The 16730-nt window shown below is 51.6% G+C and overlaps 1 long non-coding RNA gene across 2 annotated transcripts in view; it reads left to right on the forward strand.

The window, feature by feature from the left end:
- Positions 1-6519: 6519 nt before the first annotated feature.
- LOC147737729 (uncharacterized) overlaps positions 6520-16730 on the forward strand; it is a 167922-nt gene continuing 157711 nt past the window's right edge. For both annotated transcript variants that reach the window (XR_015300850.1, XR_015300851.1), the window contains exon 1: positions 6520-6677. This is a non-coding gene — a long non-coding RNA (uncharacterized LOC147737729). The remainder of the gene's footprint in view (positions 6678-16730) is intronic.

Raw genomic sequence — 16730 nt, forward strand, 5'->3', positions numbered from 1 at the left:
CAGCCCGTCCCTCCCCCTTCGCTACCGCCTCCCAGCTCCCCCTCCCACGCTCCGCCCCCCCCCCACTTCCCAAATTATGTCAGTAGGACCTACGCGCAGCTTTCACGCGCAGCGACCGCGCCCCGTTCGCGCCGAAGGTGCGCCAAAGGTAAGCCCGTCTACGCCCGTCTGCGCCTGGACCGCGCCCAGCGCCAGACCCCCTGGCCCCCGTGCCACCCCCCCCACCCGCATTACATACGACGCCTCTACCCTCTCAGCCCTCAACCCCGGTCGACTCCCCAATTGCGCCCAAGCCGCTCCTGGACACACCCATGGACCCTTCACATGCAACTCCTGCAAGTATGACGGCACCAAGACCAACTCCCCATCCACTGACTACAAACAGAGACCTGACACCAACCACCTAAAATGCATCCTGCTCAACACCCGCTCGGTCCACAGACACGCCATCGACCTCTGGAATCTACTAGACACCATCTCTCCGGACGTCGCCTTCCTAACAAAAACATGGATGAACGCCTCCTCAGCCCCAGACATCACCATTGCCATCCTGGAAGGCTACAAGATCATCCGAAAAGACCGCACCAAGCAAACAGGAGGAGGAATCGCTATCGTCCATAAGAATTCCATCCGCATCTCAACCAGCTCAGACGTCAACCTTGCTAGCGCCGAGCACCTTCACTTCCAGATCCACACCGACCCCAAGACCACACTCAGAGGCACCCTCCTCTACAGGCCACCAGGACCCCGTGCACACTTCTGTGAAGACATCACTGTCTTTATCACCCCACACGCCCTCCCCTCCGAGGACTACATTCTATTGGGAGACCTCAATTTTCACCTGGAAAAGAGCATCGACTGCAACACCACCACCCTTCTGGACAATCTCGCCAACATCGGACTCAAACAACTTGTTAATACCCCCACCCACATTGCAGGGCACACACTCGACCCCATCTTCACCTCCAGCAAACATATCTCCTTCAGTCACACCACTGCTCTCCACTGGACGGACCACAGCTGCATTCACTTTGTCTACAAAAAGACCACTACCCACAACCACCCCCAACCTACTCTGCGAAGAAACTGGAACAAAATCACCATCGACCAGATCTCATCATCGCTTCTTCAAAACCCCCCTGCTCACTCTTCGAACGCCAACCAAGCAGCCATTAACCTCACTCAATGGCTAACCAACAGCGCCGACATCCTAGCACCCCTGAAAAAACGTCAAAGCAAACTTGGCAACAAAAACGCCCCTTGGTTCAACGATGATCTTAAGAAATCCAAGAAACTCTGTCGCTCCCTTGAGAAGGCCTGGAAAAAAGACCCAAACACCAGCACGAGGGATGCCTTCAAAAACGCCACCCGCATACACCACCAACTGATCCGGACTGCCAAGAAAGCCACCTTCAAAGACCAACTTGACAACAACGCACATAACAGCAAGGAACTATTCAACATCGTCAAAGAGTTTACCAACCCCACTGCCAACTCCAACGACATCACTCCCTCTCAAGCCCTTTGCGACTCCCTAGCTTTGTTCTTCCATGACAAAATCGCAGATATCCACAACAGCTTCAACTACCAACCCGGAGACCAACCCACCCAACCTTCTGCCGTACTTTCACCCCCCTTGAACATCCTTAATGACTGGAACCCAATCTCCACTGAGGACACCATCCGCCTGATGAAATCCATCCACTCAGGATCCCCCACAGACCCTTGCCCTCACCACATCTTCAACAAAGCTGACTCCGTCATCGCACCCCACCTCCGAGATGTCATCAACTGCTCCCTCAACTCCGCCACCTTCCCGGAAAGCTGGAAACACGCCGAACTCAGCACCCTTCTGAAAAAACCCACAGCGGACCCCACCGAACTCAAAAACTACCGCCCCATCTCGCTCCTTCCAATCCCGGCCAAAGTCATCGAGAAAGCTGTCAACAACCAGCTCGCCGCCTTCCTCGAAACCAACAAATCCCTCGACTCATCACAGTCCGGCTTCCGAGCCAAACACAGCACTGAGACCGCACTCATCGCAGCAACAGACGACATTCGAACTCTACTGGACAATGGAGACACAGTCGCCCTCATCCTCCTCGACCTCTCCGCAGCCTTCGACACAGTCTGTCATAGCACCCTGCTACACCGCCTCAGAAACATCGGAATCCAAGGAAAAGCACTGGAATGGATCACCTCGTTCCTTGCAGGAAGAACTCAGAGAGTCCGCCTCCCACCATTCAAGTCAGAGGCCACTGAAGTAATTTTCGGCGTGCCACAAGGATCCTCACTCAGTCCCACCCTCTTCAACGTATACATGAGCCCTCTCGCGGCCATCGCACGCCAACACAACCTCAACATCATCTCCTACGCCTATGACACTCAACTTATCCTCTCACTCACCAAAGACCCTAACACTGCCAAAACCAACCTGCATGAAGGAATGAAAGAAGTAGCCGAGTGGATGAAGCACAGCCGTCTGAAACTGAATTCCGACAAAACTGAAGTCCTTATCTTAGGCACCTCCCCCTCTGCCTGGGACGACTCTTGGTGGCCAGAGTCCCTCGGAAAAGCACCCATTCCGACGGACCACGCACGGAACCTGGGCGTCATTCTGGACTCCTCACTCTCGATGACCAGACAAGTCAATGCCGTTTCATCTTCTTGCTTCAACATTCTTCGCATGCTCAATAAAACATTTCGCTGGATCCCCACCGAAACCAGAAAAACGGTCACCCACGCACTGGTTACAAGCCGCCTGGACTACGGAAACACCCTTTACGCCGGTACCACCGCAAAACTTCAGAAAAAACTCCAACACATCCAGAACGATTCAGCCAGACTCATACTAGACATCCCGCGCAATGACTACATTTCTGGTCACCTGAAAAGCCTCTACTGGCTCCCCGTCAATAGGAGGATAGCATTCCGCCTCCTAACCCACGCACACAAAGCCCTCTACGAACTTGGACCCGAATGCCTCAACACACGACTTTCCTTCTACACCCCCTCCCGCCAACTTCGCTCCTCCAACCAAGCCCTGGCTGCTGTACCTCGCATCAACAAAACCACCATGGGAGGAAGATCCTTCTCCTACCTGGCGGCTAAAACCTGGAACTCACTTCCCATTCACCTTCGCCTCACTCAAAACCACCTAGCTTTCAGAAAACAACTTAAAACCTGGATATTCGACAAATAATTCCCCACCCCTCCCTAAGCGCCTTGAGACCCTCTGGGTATGTAGCAAGCTATATAAATTTCTGAATTGAATTGAATTGACTGAATTATGAAAATGTCACACATAGCAATCTGAAACCTTGGCAGCTGTGGTTTGGGGATTCACGGCCCTGTCAAATATAAAGAATCACCCCCAGGACCAGGAACATTCGAAACGCTGCTCAGCCTCATTGCAGCAGCTGTGTCTACATTGCACACATTGAATGAAATACAAGTCCTCATTTTAATTCACTCCTGAATGTCATGTCTGTTCCTTTGCAGAAGTTTAAAAAATGAACAAATTGCTGGTATTTCACTGAGGGAGGGGAGCAGAGCTGGCATGAGGGGTTGAATTTGAGGCTCCTCAAGAGCACATCATGCAAGGGCGAGGCCTGTCCTTGGACTGTGAGTGTCTTAAACACCCATGTCTATGTCTTTACAGGAGCCAATGCTTGTTTCACATAACACCCATGTCTGTGTCTTTGCAGGTGCCAATGCTTGTTTCCCATAACACCCATGTCTGTGTCTTTGCAGGTGCCAATGCTTGTTTCCCATAACACCCATGTCTGTGTCTTTACAGGAGCCAATGCTTGTTTCCCATAACACCCACGTCTGTGTCTTTTCAGGCGCCAATGCTTGTTTCCGATAACACCCATGTCTGTGTCTTTACAGGAGCCAATGCTTGTTTCCCATAACACCCATGTCTGTGTCTTTACAGGAGCCAATGCTTGTTTCCCATAACACCCATGTCTGTGTCTTTGCAGGTGCCAATGCTTGTTTCCCATAACACCCATGTCTGTGTCTTTACAGGACCCAATGATTGTTTCCTATAACACCCATGTCTGTGTCTTTACAGGAGCCAATGCTTGTTTCCCATAATACCCATGTCTGTGTCTTTACATGCGCCAATGCTTCTTTCCCATAACACCCATTTCTTTTTCTTTACAGGTGCCAATGCTTGTTTCCCATAACACCCATGTCTTTGTCTTTACAGGACCCAATGCTTGTTTCCCATAACACCCATGTCTGTATCTTTACAGGAGCCAATGCTTATTTCCCATAACACCCACGTCTGTGTCTTCACAGGACCCAAAGCTTGTTTCCCATAACACCCACGTCTGTGTCTTTACAGGAGCCAATGCTTGTTTCCCATAACACCCATGTCTGTGTGTTTACAGGTGCAAATGCTTGTTTCCCATAACACCCATGTCTGTGTCTTTACAGGTGCCATTGCTTGTTTCCCATAACACCCATGTCTGTGTCTTTACCGGAACCAATGCTTGTTTCCCATAACACCCATAAAATAGAATAGAATAGAAAGACGATTTATATAGCGCGGTAGTCACCCTAAGGCGTCCTAGCGCTAACAGACCCTGTGAGCAGGCAGAGTGGGCCAGGCCTAGATGGGGTTGAGAAGAGCAATGTCTTTAGGATTTTTCAAAAGGCCAGCAAATTAGGTTCTGCACGTAGATGGAGGGGAAGGAAGTTCGACAGCCTGGAAGCATTGTACGAGAACGCACAGCCTCCGCATCTGGCTTTCCTGATCCTAGGGACCATCAGTAAAGTTGAGGTCGCTGATCTAAGCTGACTGGCAGGGAGGTATGGGGACGCCAGGGACCGAATAATGGGAGGGCCGGTTTCCCAGATTGCCTGGTGCACAGTGCACAGAGATTTGAATTCAATTCTTCGTCGGACTGGCAACCAATGTAGGCTCCTCAGTCCATCTCTAACTGATGTTCAACGGGGGATTTGGAGCCATATCTGTGTCTTTGCAGGCGCCAATGCTTGTTTCCCATAACACCCACGTCTGTGTCTTTGCAGGAGCCAATGCTTGTTTCCCATAACTCCCATGTGTGTGTGTTTACAGGAGCCAATGCTTGTTTCCCATAACACCCATGCCTGTGTCTTTACTGGAGCCAATGCTTGTTTCCCATAACACCCACATCTGTATCTTTACAGGCGCCAATGCTTGTTTCCCATAACACCCATGTCTTTGTCTTTTCAGGAGCCAATGCTTGTTTCTCATAATACCCATTTCTGTATCTTTACAGCCGCCAATGCTTCTTTCCCATATCACCCATTTCTTTGTCTTTACAGGTGCCAATGCTTGTTTCCCATTACACCCATGTCTTTGTCTTTACAGGACCCAATGCTTGTTTCCCATAACACCCATGTCTGTGTCTTTACAGGAGCCAATGCTTATACACCCACGTCTGTGTCTTTACAGGAGCCAATGCTTGTTTCCCATAACACCCATGTCTTTGTCTTTACAGGAGCCAATGCCTATTTCCCATAACACCCACGTCTGTGTCTTTACAGGAGCCAATGCTTGTTTCCCATAACACCCATGTCTGTGTGTTTGCAGGCGCAAATGCTTGTTTCCCATAACACCCATGTCTGTGTCTTTACAGGTGCCATTGCTTGTTTCCCATAACACCCATGTCTGTGTCTTTACCGGAACCAATGCTTGTTTCCCTTAACACCCATAGAATAGAATAGAATAGAATAGAAAGACGATATATATAGCGCGGTAGTCACCCTAAGGCGTCCTAGCGCTAACAGACCCTGTGAGCAGGCAGAGTGGGCCAGGCCTAGATGGGGGTTGAGAAGAGCAATGTCTTTAGGGTTTTTCGAAAGGCCAGCAAATTAGGTTATGCAAGTAGAAGGAGGGGAAGGGAGTTCCACAGCCTGGAAGCATTGTACGAGAACGCACAGCCTCCGCATCTGGCTTTCCTGATCCTAGGGACCATCAGTAAAGTGGAGGTCGATGATCTAAGGTGACTGGCAGGGAGGCATGGGGATGCCAGGGGCCGATTAATGGGAGGGCCGGTTTCCCAGATTGCCCGGTGCACAGTGCACAGAGATTTGAATTCAATTCTTCGTCGGACTGGCAACCAATGTAGGCTCCTCAGTCCATCTCTAACTGATGTTCGACGGGGGAGCAATGTCTGTGTCTTTGTAGGCGCCAATGCTTGTTTCCCATAACACCCACATCTGTGTCTTTGCAGGAGCCAATGCTTGTTTCCCATAACACCCATGTCTGTGTGTTTACAGGAGCCAATGCTTGTTTCCCATAAAACCCATGTCTGTGTCTTTACTGGCGCCAATGCTTGTTTCCCTGCTGGAGGTGGTGGTTCCGTCAGCGGCCACCAGAGGGCGCTCCTCGCCTGCGGATGAAACCACAGAGCTGCACATGGGATGAAGAGAGAAGGGTTTCCTCTTCCGGGTCAGCGATGGCAGAGTCAGCACCAGCAGTGGCGGTGAGATCACTTCCTGTCTCTCCTTGTGTGCCCAGCCTGCTGCAGAGGAGGAAGGAGCCCTGTCTGTCTGTGCAGCGACCTTCATCTACAGACCCCTCAGACCCCAGATCTGCCCCCCTCGGACCCCAGATCTGCCCCCCCCACGGCCCCCCAGGAGGAGGAGAGAGCCTGGACACGTCTGCTCAGGTCTCTGCTCAGGTAGGAGATTGTCAGCACCTTCTGCTGTGTTTGTAGAAATAGACTGAATAATCCTGGATCCGTGCACTGCATCTTACTGCACCATGAGGAATCTACACACTGCACTGCATCTTACTGCACCATGAGGAATCTACACACTGCGCTGCATCCTACTGCACCATGAGTAATCTACACACTGCGCTGCATCTTACTGCACCATGAGGAATCTACACACTGCGCTGCATCTTACTGCACCATGAGGAATCTACACACTGCGCTGCATCTTACTGCACCATGAGGAATCTACACACTGCGCTGCATGCGGAATCGACACACTGCGCTGCATCTTACTGCACCGCGAGGAATCTACACACTGCGCTGCATCTTACTGCACCATGAGGAATCTACACACTGAGCTGCATCTTACTGCACCATGAGGAATCTACACACTGCGCTGCATCTTACTGCACCATGAGGAATCTACACACTGCGCTGCATCTTACTGCACCACGAGGAATCTACACACTGCACTGTATCTTACTGCACCATGAGGAATCTACACACTGCGCTGCATCTTACTGCACTGTGAGGAATCTTTGCACACTCTTTGCTCGGCTGTCCCTGTTAATTTGTTGACTTGCACAACCCTATCCCTATGTCTGAAGCATGTCCCACAGTCAGTTGAGTGTCAAGGCTACCCTGCACCCCGTGCCTCTTCTCTCCCTTTGCCAACGTTTCCATCTCTCAAACTAAGCAAAAGCTTCAGTCACTGCAATAGTTTCCTGTGGCATAGGTTGGCTTGTGGCATTATCTGCTGCAGAGATTGTGTGTGTGTGGGCAGGGAACTTGGGTCTGGCAGGGTGCAGGCTTGTCAAGCAGTGGAACTTATGTGCCTGTGTTTTTAATGTACCTCTGCAGGGGGAGGGGTGTCTGCAGGTTGGGTGTGTGTACCTGTGACTAGGGTAGGGTTGTCTTTACAGGCTTTGTATGTACCTTTATGAGGCGTGTCTGCAGTGCATCTCTTTCCAGGGGGTCTGTCTTGGCAGATGTTGGTGGGGCTGTCAGTCACTCTTCCTGGCCTCTCTTCTCTGTACAGACTTCATCAGGTTCACTGGCTGAAAAGAAGTTCTGCTCTGTGCAGAATAGTCGGGTACTCCTCTGCACACCGCAGACGTCTGAGCAACGTCACATGTGAAGTTCTAGTTCTTCTCCATAGTTTCAAGAATCAGCCAGGTCTGAGTGAGACTTCAGCCCGCCCTCCAAATGTGTGAGTGCCCGAAGCACCCAGGATCACGTGTGTGTCAATGCTACAAAGGGTTGCTGCATCCTCCCATCATGCGTCGATGAGGAGTGTGCAATAATACAGGAGCCTAAGTGAAGGGTCCAAGAGACTCTTGAAGTCATTCCGCTCTGTTTCTCACTTCAGCAGGAAGGAGAGAATAAGACGAGTGAGCAGAAACAGCAAGAAGAGGACAGATAAGTAAGGGCGATACAGAGAGAAAAACGCAAAGGGTAGAGCAAAGTAAATAATAGATATTGGCAAAAATGTGAAAGAAATAGTTCTGAACCAGAGTTCGAAAAGAAGGGCATGAAAGGGGAAAGAATGAACTTTATTTATGAATTCCAAAAGGTCGAATTGGTAGTGCTAAAAATATGATTTAAGTGTGAATGTGATTCTTCAAGAGTTATAGGTGTCATTTGCTGTTGAGTGGTACCAATACTTGAACCAACTTTAGTGCTTAGAATCTCCAGTCACCAAACAGTGTAAATGCGCAAACTGGAGGGATCCATGTATTTTCCTGCGGGTTACCAATTCCAACTCTAGTGCGATACTTAAGGGGTCCCAGGCTCCTACCGTCCACCTGTATAAGTGGGTTAATGCACATACTGCACAGATTGTGTTGCCTTTTTATCACAAGTACCAATAATACAAAATTCCTAACAAAATACATTGAAAAGTACTCCTAAATAAACCAAGTTTGCACCAAGACCTTCTCATGCTGTCCCAACTCTACACATGTTTTTACTATCAAAAAGAGGTGTGAATGTGTCTGTTATGGGCAATCTATTATTTAGGTAGTAAGTAGGACAAGTGGATTTATCTAAAGGACAAGAAGATTTCTGTATCAATCTGCCCTTTGGACAAGCAGATTTTTAAAATAATTCCCCACCCCTGTAAGGGGTATTAACAGATCTGTAAGGTGCACTGAGTATTACTCACAGTACGAAGATGTTTACACTTTAAGACATATGTGCGCTTTGCCCTGCTTTTTGCTCACACCATGAGGGATATATAGTTTGTCTTGAAATTTTCACACACTGCACTGCTTATTACTGACACTGTGAGTGGTTTTAAATAAATGAGGGGGTGTGTGACCATTGCACCGTGTTCCATATTATCAAGTGAGTGGAGACAGATTTCTGGTGTTGCTCGGGAGCCATTTTAAGATTTTCTTCAGCATCTTCAGGGTGTGGAAGCAGAGACGTCCTTGACCTGGGGAGACCTGTCCAGCTTTTTGTTGCTGATGATCCCTAGGTTACTGGCGTGCGAGCTGGGGGTGGGAGTATGTCCTCGGGTGGCTGGCTGTCAGGTGCCGTCCCATGGACAGGTGTTGCTTTCAAAGATCACCACTTCAGTCTTGTCAGTGTTGAGTTTGAGGCCGTTGGGAGTCATCCAGGTGGCCTCTTCCATCATGTAGGTGGTGCACTTGTTCCTTGTGTTGTTAGTTTTGTCCAAGAGGGACAGTATGAGTTGTGTGTTGTCGTTGTTGGCGAGGATGTTGATGTAGTGGGCACAGATGACGTTGGCCAGTGGGGTTATGTAAGTGTTGATGAAGGTCCTGCTGAGGGTTGAACCTTGAGGTGCTCCACAGATGAGATTTCCGGTTTCCAAGGAGTTTGGCGTCAGGTTGACTGTCTGAGTTACTTTTGTCAGGAAGGAGCAAATCTATCACTGGCAGGTCCTTAAATCCCGATATTGTGAAGGAGCCTGATGAGATGGGGAGTGGTGCCATGTGAAACGCCGCTGAGAGGTGTAATAGGATAAAGGCCTCACTCTCTTGTTTTTAGGATCATGCAGATGGCTCAGGTGGGTGCGACGAGGGCTGTTCCTGTGCGGACATACAACCTGGCCAAGCAAGTCATGTATGTGTAATTCTATGCATACATGACTGAAAATTATACAGTGTCAAAACATTTACACCTGGCAGGTAAGCTATTGTGGATCGCTGTCCGGCATTAAAGCAGCCATCAACAACTTTCTGACTGGGCACTGAGAGGTATGTTTGCGAAAAACTCACTTAGATAACTTTGGTGGGTCCTATTGTTGCTTAATCTTTTCTTTTTGGGAATGGAGGAATTTCTTTTTAGATGTTTATAACTTGAAACGCAGTAGCAGGGACCTATGCGCCCTTAAGGCCGCGTGTAGCCTCGCCTCTCCCTGTACCCAGACTGTCTCTGGGAGCGCTTTGGCCTCTTCCAGGAGCAAAAGGGACTTTTACCGTCCCCATTGTTTTCCCACCTGCTGCATGTCGTCATGGAAATGTTCTTTTACTGTCCCTCTAGAAGGCGTGAAAACTCTTTCTCGAGCGGCAGACTGCGCTGGAGGCCCAGGACATGCACTGAAGACAAAGGGGCTGCTACTTCAACTAAGAATGAGGCATTGCGGGAGGCCAATCCAGGGCAGTTTGAAATAAATGCTTTGAACTGAATTATTTTGTTTAAGGACTTGGCAACTACTTTTTTACCGCGCCTCTTGTTTGTTCATTATCGCATACGAGAGCGCCTTCAAATACGCTACATCAGGATGCCTGTAGAGCAAGTCTGGTTTTAGGGTTGTGCTGTGTGTTCAGCCATTTTCAGGCAACAGTAACATTTAAAAATGACTCTGGTGGTTAAGTTCCTGTAGGAGAGTAGGGTCTGCTATCCTATGGTCAGCCCAAATTTTTGCTTTTTGCTTCACTAGTTTATGACTTAATGTGGCTGTGGGCCTGCTAATCAGACCCACAGCCTGCTGTTCTCTCTCTAAATTACTGTCAATGCACTCTAGGTGCATTACCGATTGGAACTGGTTCACCTTATAGGCCCCTGAAACAGTGTACCCTAGTACCCAGGGCATAGGTGTATCCAAGGCCTACCAGGGGCTACAGCACGTATTGTGCCACCCCTGGCCTGGCCTAGCTATTTGACACAACTGGCTGATCACTCAGCTGGGGTAAGTTGGTGTAGTCACCTCTTACTTAGATATAGTATACCTATATCTAACATATATGGACACGTGTTAACATATGAGTCACTCCTATGGAAGGCCTCGACAATCCTGGAGGCAGAGTGCTTGGTTTCATGTGAGATGGTGCTCTGTCATGAGCTGAGCCTGTCTGAAGCTTTCGGAACAACGTCCTTTAGCTGTTTCATGATATTGCCATACCATATACTCTTAAGTGCATTATGAACCTCCCGGTTAAATGCTATCTTTGGTTTGGCTTTATCAAAACATGTCGAGTAAGGTGTCATACGATTTGGAATACTATCCCCTCGTCAATTCTGTTGATGGGGATAGCATTCCACCCTTCTAGAGGGACACGACATGTACCTAACCTGACACCCAGGTAAAGTTATACATGAGCCTCAGCATCCCAAAATGGATGCTGCCACCACAGACACGAGTCTGACCTCCTGCTGCTGGGAGTCCTTCCAGCCTGGGAGGCTTGGACAAAGGGTTTCCTGTCAGGGAAGGTGCTTGCACCACCCCAGACAGGATTTTGTGTAGTGGGTTGGGGAGGGCTGAATAGAATGAGACATGCCTGGGGCACACAAGGTGTCCCTGTGCATATGCCAGTTCAAACCGGTGCTGGGGCTCTCCAACCCCAGTCCTGGCACAGAACTGGACAAAGGAAAGGGGGTGCAACCGCCCCCCTTCCTGGTCCCAACCAGAGGAGTGACCTAGCAGGTAATCCGGCCCCTAGATTTGGAATAAGAGTAGGAGCTGTGTCCTAAGACTTCAGATCATCCCAAACTCGACTTGAAACTAAGAAGAAAACTGGACTTCAACATTCTGCTGCACAGAAGACTGAAGAGCATCTCCCTTGTGGCCAAGGAGTGACCACCCTGTGAATACAGGCACCATCCAGCAACTCGATGTCTGCTTTGCCGCCGCCTCCTGCCGGAGCCCGAGCCCAGAGCCCGACAAGACCTGGATTCCCAGACATCTCCAAGCCCGATCCACAGTCCCTGAAAAGAAGAGACCCGTGGAGGCATCGAGAGACGTGGGACCGGCCATCTTGAAAGACCCCCGAGAAGCTGACTGCGTAGCACCCGAGGCATCCTCAATGCTGTGCTTTGGGGTTTGAGAAGCCCCACCACCGAGCAGCATTTGCACCGAAGATCAGCTCCCCAGCATCTCCACGATCTGCGTGGGGCCCTTTTGCATCTTGCCACTCGAGGCGTAATCCCGGTTGCTGGCCCGTTGGCTAGTGGCCATCTTGGAGAACAGTGTTTTGTTTTAATGCATTAGCTTCTGTGCTCATAAAGAGTATAGGGGATCCTTGTAGTAAATAAATATATATATATATTTTCAATATATATCTGTGTGGTGTCCTTTCATTTGGTATTCAAGGAGAGTGTATATGGTAAAACAACTTGCTTCACATGGATGGATGGATGGATGGGTTTTTGTATAGCGCAATATCACCGCCAGGTCTCAAAGCGCTTTGCATTGGGAACCCGTCCTGGTTTTTCCCTGTGAGATAGCCCCTACTGGGTATCCCCAAGGTGAAAGCCAGGCATCCCGCCACGGGGGGCCATAGTGGAGATTAAGCAAGCTATTGCCCAGAGTTGCAGAGTATGAACCTGTGATTCGAGTAGGCACCAAAGTGAGAATTACCGAGTCTGTGGACATTTTGGGCTCAAGACCCTGCCGCGTCGGGAATTGAACCCTGGTCCCGGGTCTGATCTCAGCGTCCGTTTCTGCCTCCTCTAACCAGTGAGCCACACTTCTCCACATGCCTTTACAGAGTTTAGCCTAAGACTGCTTTGTCCATGCTACCCCTAGGATAGCTGGTCTATAAGGTTGACTTACAACCAATCATCATAAGGGTTGCTTGGCATGGTACAAGGTGATCACTAGAACTAGTGAGCATCATATACCAGGCCAACTTCCCACATTGGTAGCAGCGGTGGGATTTGAGCTTGCTGTTGTTTTTCCATTACAATCTTTGAAAATATCATTTGAAAGATCATAAAGGTACCTGTTAGGTACATATAAAACAAGACTAGTATACTTAAGTTCTACTGAACTTAGTTGTTGTAGAGGATAGGGAGTAGCACACCCTGACTACATCTACTAGATAGGTTTAGTAGGTAAACACCAGTGTAGGTAGATTGCAACATATCCACCCACACTAGAGCAATGTCTGGAGCAGAGGGGTCCACTGGACCTGTCCCTGTTGAGAGTGACCCTCCAAGGGCACCATCCAAATTTTTTATGTTAAACTTTAAAGAGTTAAGGCAGCTGTGTACCTCAAGAGGTCTTAAGCAGAGTCAGAACCCTACCACAGCACACCTTGGAGAGCTTTTAGACCAGTCTGAAGCTCTAAAGACCTCCAATCTTGACCCCACAGGGTCTGGAGATGGAGGCTCCCCCACTGAAGATTGTTGGACAGGCCTCGTGGAAGGCCCCCTCCCTCCCCGCATGATAGGGCCAGGACACCGGCTCTCCCTGTATCTCCAGAAAGATCTATCCCGGCAACCCACCGAGGCAACCCGCGACCCGTTCCCAACGGGACGCCTGCTCCCGAACACCCCCGTATCGGCTGGCCCGGGCCTCCATCGGCACCATTGCCCCGGCCCAGCCGCCATCTTGGACACTGCATCACGAGGCCTCGTGGCCTCGGCTCGACCCCAACCCTGGGCCTGGCCAGGCCCCGACATCGAGGCACCACCATCCACCAAGGAGGTGAAGAGACCACTTGGCAGGTCAATAGGAGAAAGGAGTGTCGATAGCTCTCCCCCGCCAGGTGCCGATCGCCCCCGGTCTCCCCGGGTGCTGGCTCCACCCCCCTGCTGGGTGTCTGGACTCCCTCATCCCGGACCTCCCGACCTCCAAGCGCGAGGGTCCGGACATCAAAGGAGACCAGACCTATAACTGGGGCCGCTCCAGAGCAGGAAGGCAGTTGTATCCTGGAGTCGAGAGACACCTTGAAGAACTCATCCGTGACGGACTGCTGGCGCTGCCGCAGCCTTGCCTTGTGAACCATCTCTGAAGCCTGCTGGCGCTGCCGCGGCCCTGTGCAACGTGCATCTTCGTCTTGTCCTGCTGGCGCTGCCGCGGCCCATCCATGTGAACCATCGCTCCGGCCTGCTGGCGCTGCCGCGGCCCTTCTTGCTGTGAACCATCATCGTAGCCTGCTGGCGCTGCCGCGGCCCTCCTTGCCGAGAACTATCATCCTAGCCTGCTGGCGCTGCCGCGGCCCTCCTTGCCGAGAACTATCATCCTAGCCTGCTGGCGCTGCCGCGGCCCTCCTTGCCGAGAACTATCATCCTAGCCTGCTGGCGCTGCCGCGGCCGGACCTTGCAGGCCCCTGAGCTCGAGGATTGTGAGCTCCTTCTGGCCGCCCCTGTGCCGGACCGGTACCAAGACTGTCCCGCTACCCCTTACCCTACAGAGACTAGAATTGGGAGGATCCTCGTGTCCTGCCCCCACTGTATCGTTGATAACCTTGCCTCAAGAACCCTATATAAAGTCTACAGATCTCATCCTTGTGTGGTGTCCATTTGTGGGGGGGAAGTTACTTGTCTGTACGATCGCCGGAGACGGCCCTCACCGGAGGCCTCTCCCCCTGTACTTGGCCGACCCTCCGGGTCTCCGTCTAACATTGGTGGCCAGCGGCGCGATCCGAACCAACGCGTAATCGTACAGAGAGTAACTCACCCCACGACCCAACCACAATGACAACAAAAGAGAGCGGAACCACAGAAAAATTCCAGATGGAGAAACTAGAAGAGTACAACCACAGAGAACTAAAGCAATTCTGCATAGAACTAGGCATTGCTACCACAGGACTGAGCACGAAAGAAGACTTCAAAAAGGCCCTGGAATCTTGGGCAGAGACGGGTACGGCCGTACCCCAAAACCAAAGCCTCGAGGCACCGGAAATGAGCACCACTCCGACGGAAGAAAGAAGATCGGGTTTCTCCCCAGAGGAGATCCGAGAACGGGATAAAAGCAGGCTCCATGAATTGGAGCTGGCTCGACTTCGTTTGGATGGAGAACTGAAATTGGCGGAACAAAAAATAACGTTGGAACACTTGCGGCTCCGAGAGGAGCGGGAAGAGAAACAAAGACAGAGAGAGTTAGAAGAGAAAAAGCTAGCCTACGAACATGAGCGCAACCTAAAAGAAATAGAGCTTCGGAAACAGAACAAAGATCTCGCGGTTCCCGTGCGCCCGAACACTCCTGCCACTACAGACCCTAAAGTCCACATCCCCAAGGATGTCGTCAGAGAGTATTACCGGAACGATGATATCCAGCAATGGTTCAAAGCCTATGAAGTAGCCATGACCTCCCACGGGATTCCCCGGACGACTGGGGAGCCGGGTTATGGGGGAGGTTCGTCAACGAAGGGCGAGACGCCCTGCTGCAACTCCCGGACCATCAGATGACATCCTACGACCACATGAAAGCCGCCCTCCTCATTCGATACGGACTCACGCCCGAGATGAACCGCCAGCGGTTCCGCGACTGCAAACGGATCCCGGGTACAACTTGGGTGGAGTACGTGAACTTCTTCAGCCGAGCATTCGAGGGGTGGATCAAGGGCAGCAAGGTGACCACTTACGAGCAACTCTTTGACCTGCTTGTGTGGGAGCACCTTTCTAACAATTGCTTCGTCGAGCTCAGGCAGCACCTCCTCGACAGTAAACTGACTGAACCTCGGCAACTCGCCGCCGAAGCTGACCGATGGGAAAGCACCCGAGTTGCCCGAAACGGGCCCAGCGAACCGAACAGAACCAACCAAGGACCCCATCGCCCCCGAGGGGGAGGAGGAGGCCAGGGTCGGGGCAGAGACGCCGTCCCGGTGGCTCCCGCCAGCAACGCCCCGCCCGGCCGGCAGGGGAAACCCTCCGGTGCGTCCAGGGTTCCGGGCCAACGTTACTTGCCACCGATGCCAGCGACCCGGCCACTACGCCAATGATCCTAATTGCCCGAAGAACCAGAACCCTATGCCCGCCAGGTCGCTGCCGCCGCCCTGGGGGAAGGGCAAACCCCAGAAGACCCTGAGGAGTACGAGGCCGACCAGCCCGAGTGGGAACCAGCCGCCATGTCCCTGGTCTGCCTAGGGGAAAGAGACATGATTCCGCGGGCCCCCCTACCCGCCAATACGCAGAAATACAGCCAGTGGGTCAACATTAATGGGCACCGGGCTGAAGCCCTACGCGACACCGGGGCCAGTGTGACAGCAGTCCGCTGTCATCTGGTGACCCCGGATCAGATCTTGCCAAACATCCTTTGCCCCGTCCGGTCAGCCGACAACTCAGAAAGCCTGTGTCGGATGGCCTGCGTCCCCTTCGAGTGGGGAGGAGTGTCCGGAATGCTGAAAGTGACTGTCCGCGATGATGCCCCTGTGGACTGCCTCCTGGGGAACGACCTCGAAAGTTCCCCTTGGGCAGCCGTCGAAAGAAGAGAGCACCTGGGGATGTTGGGCCTCCCTGAATGGGCCTGCATAACGACCCGGTCCATGGCCGCCCGCGCCATCCCCAGTCCCGAAGAACCAGAATGGCTAGAGCCTCCTCCCCCGATCATCCCAGAGGGAGCCGCCCCAAGAGCCAATCACCCAGAACCAAACGAAGAAGGGCCCGTTCAACTCCAGGACCTTCCCGAACTGGCCCAGTGGCTTCAAGAGGGTGGTCCCACCCAGGAACAGTTCCGACAGGAGCAGAGAACCTGTCCCTCCCTCGAGGGACTCCGGCAGCAAGCCCTCGCCCAGAGCGCAGGAGACACCTCAGGGTCCCACTGGATTTATTGGGACAATGACCTGCTCTACAGTCAGCAAAGAATTGCTGAGCTGGGGGCCAGTC

Source organism: Lissotriton vulgaris, chromosome 1_1 (genome assembly GCF_964263255.1).
Source record: "Lissotriton vulgaris chromosome 1_1, aLisVul1.2, whole genome shotgun sequence".
Classification (NCBI taxonomy): domain Eukaryota; kingdom Metazoa; phylum Chordata; class Amphibia; order Caudata; family Salamandridae; genus Lissotriton; species Lissotriton vulgaris.